At 29.7% G+C, this 3,164-nt stretch overlaps 1 long non-coding RNA gene across 1 annotated transcript; it reads right to left on the bottom strand.

Annotated features, from left to right (window-relative positions):
• Positions 1-465: 465 nt before the first annotated feature.
• LOC139429199 (uncharacterized) lies at positions 466-1,583 on the bottom strand. Its single transcript, XR_011639868.1, has 3 exons — positions 1,452-1,583; positions 961-1,157; positions 466-520 (listed from the first exon to the last, which is right to left on the bottom strand). It is a non-coding gene; the product is annotated as an uncharacterized lncRNA (long non-coding RNA).
• Positions 1,584-3,164: the final 1,581 nt, after the last annotated feature.

The following is a 3,164-nucleotide window of genomic DNA, read 5'->3' as shown; positions in this document are numbered from 1 at the left end:
CGTTAACAATTCGTCGAATGACTTCCACAATAATAAAATTTCTAGATGGGCAACAATAACCCCGAAAAATCTGGATAAACGACTTCCAAAATTCTCACACGAGACCCCAAAAATCAAAATGTCGCTAATTCGTTACCCAATCCTTACGCCCCAAACGCTGGTTAACAAAAGAGATCGAGACCTCCTTTTCCGTTGGAAAATTACCCAAATCTCCCCAAAAAAACTCGTTTCTATTCTTACTACTCAAAATAACAAGCGCGCTCAAGCCACAAATTTAAAATCAACAGCACCCCCTAACATTGAAAATTTAAAACTTGTCTAATTCAAAGCAAAAGGTAACTAGTTAACCGTAATTTAAAACTAATATTTGGTTTTTAACAACAATAAAATGTAAAGGAAAAGCTTAAAGGACCAATGTAAAGGTAAAAGGTAAAGAAAATTGTAAAGGAAAAGTGTTGGAAATTGGGTCGGGTAGAATTTCTTTAAGGCGCCACACAGTTGCTCCCGTATTGTCCACGAACTGTGCCGTGAAGTTGGTAAAGTGAGTGTTGTAAACAAATGAAAAAACAACAAATACAACAACAAAAAATAAGTCGAAGATTTGAGTTGCAATAATATTTATTTGGGATAATACCCAAAGAACGAAAAGCAAAAAAAAAATAAACAACAAAAAAATTAAATTTAGAATTTCGCAAAAATCAAAAACAAAATAAACAATTGAACAATGGAAAAAAAAACAAAAAAACTAAAAAGAAAATCCCTAAATTGAACCCGCACGACTCCGTATATTTGAGCTCAAAATAAAGCCGTAATAATAAAAAAAATAAAACCGAAATCAAAAATATTCGCTAATGAAAATTATCTAACAACAAAACAAAACAATTAATATTCAGAACCAAAAAAAAATGATCAAACAATTACTTTTCGTAAAACAAATTTTATTTTAGGTTTTTATCTGACCTTGACTGTGATGAACCTAATCCAGTAAGTCTTCTTCCTTAGCAACGCCTTCCAGAACTTAGAAAAGGATGGATATAGATGAAAGAAATGGAGTATTGGATTCCAAAAATTGACTCCCAATATAAAATTTAATAATGTGTTTCCTCCCAACAGGAAATGCAAATAAACCAAAGAAAATGCTCTCCAATACAAAAGGCCTAAAGCGAAAATAAAGAAAATTAAGAAAAGAAATAGAAATGAAAAAGAAGTGGGAAGAAAAAGGAAAAAAAGAAATTTTGTTAAATAACTCAAAGATTGTTAAAGAGTTGTAAATTAAGGATTAAAAGAAAATAATTTGAAAGTAATAAATTTTGTACTTTTACTGGTTAAAAACTATTTTCTATTTAGTTTTTAACCAGTAAAAGTACAAAATTTATTACTTTCAAATTATTTAGTCACTGGTTACAATGGATCCAACTAATAATTTCTTTCAATTAAAAGAAAAGTCTTACCTCAGATCTTCGAGGCCTTAACCAGGATAAAAATTTGGTTTTTAAAATATGGTACGAAGAAAATCCGGATAAACCGTAAACAGGAATGAAATAATCACTTTCCAAACTATTTCGCACACAAGTAATAAATCCTCCAAATAAGGAAAATAGAAATTTCCAACCAAATAATTTTAAAATTTTATAAAAATGGCTATCACCAAAAATTTCCGAAACTCACAGGTGTGGCACGTATCAAAGCTGGTTTTAAAGAGAGCGAGAATCGTCTCTGAAGACTTGTAAAAATACTTTCGTTGTACAAAAAAATGAACGTGCGCATAAACAAAATTTGAATAAAAGAAATAAAAAGGAAATAGGAAACTAAAACACGTTGCATAAACCCACCTTAACTAAAAACAAACTCATTTAGGCCCACTTTTACCACCTCTAGTTAAAGTGGTTGTTAACTTTAAGTAATGGTTAGCGCAAAAATCGGCTTTTACCACCATATTTACCTTGTTGATAGCGCTAACTAATAGTTATTTTCGGTCTATCCGTAACTATCGGTTTGGGGGTCGGATTAAATATTTACCTCATTGATAAACTTGGTTCAAAGTATTTTTAACCAGATGGCGTAACATAAATCTAACCTAAAATCATAATAAACGCTTACGTTCGCTCAAAACTCCATAATAGTGATTAAAACGGTGTTATTGTCGTGTTATAACAGTGTTACACAGCGATAGAACAAAAAATCTTGGATTTCGAAAGGTTTGAAATTGATGAGCAAGAAATCTTGGAGAAAATTAATTATCTATTTCCCATTCGGGGTGGACGCGTAATAAAAGACAGAATAGACCATCAAACTGATGAATTTATTAAAAGATTTCGATTATCAAAGGAATGTGTGTTTTCACCACATTTTAGCACAAATTGATAATGATATCAAACCACGAACGAGGAAGTATTATATATGTATAGCACCTAGTTTTTATCAGTAGAAGAATTATAATTAATTTTTTTTAGAAATTCTGCAATCCCTGTTTCAAATAGATTGTTGCTTACTTTAAGATTTTTTGCCACAGGCAACATGTTATTGGATGTAGCTGACATTTGTGGAATCAGCGAATCATTAGCTTCGAGTCAATAATAGAAGATTAGTAGTTATCAATTATTTTCGGAACTTATAAAAATAAACTTTATTATTATAAAAAATAATAAAAAAAAGCGTTATTTGCAATAAATATGTACATTATTATTATTTAAATATCGTCAACAAATATTTAAAAAATAGATTAACTGTCTTTTTCTTTTCTTAACTTTTTTATCTCCACTTCTTTTTTCAAATTTATCACTTCCATCTCTTTCCTTCTCATTTTCTAACATTAATGTTGTTAACTCTAATCTTTTCTTTAATAACTCATTATAGGTATCAGCACAGCTTTATTGGACACTACACCATATAAAGCAGATCAATTTTTTATAAATACTGTAATAATATCACTTATGATAGCATGAAGAGGTGGCGTTAATATCAAAAAATAAAAAGTTATGGAAACAAAAAAAGAATAGTAGTAAATAAACATAAAAAGTGTTAAGTCGGATTTTTGAATTAACGAATTTCTGTTTGAACCTGCTCCCAAAAAAATTCTGTTATATATTTAAAAATTGTGTTTTGATATAAAATACACGTTCATCACAATTTTGGCGCCCAACGTGGGGCGAGAAATCAAGAAA

This window comes from Onthophagus taurus, chromosome 2, assembly GCF_036711975.1.
Source record: "Onthophagus taurus isolate NC chromosome 2, IU_Otau_3.0, whole genome shotgun sequence".
Taxonomy (NCBI): Eukaryota; Metazoa; Arthropoda; class Insecta; order Coleoptera; family Scarabaeidae; genus Onthophagus; species Onthophagus taurus.
Note: the sequence above shows the minus strand (reverse complement) of the source record. Positions and strands in the feature narration are given on the sequence as shown.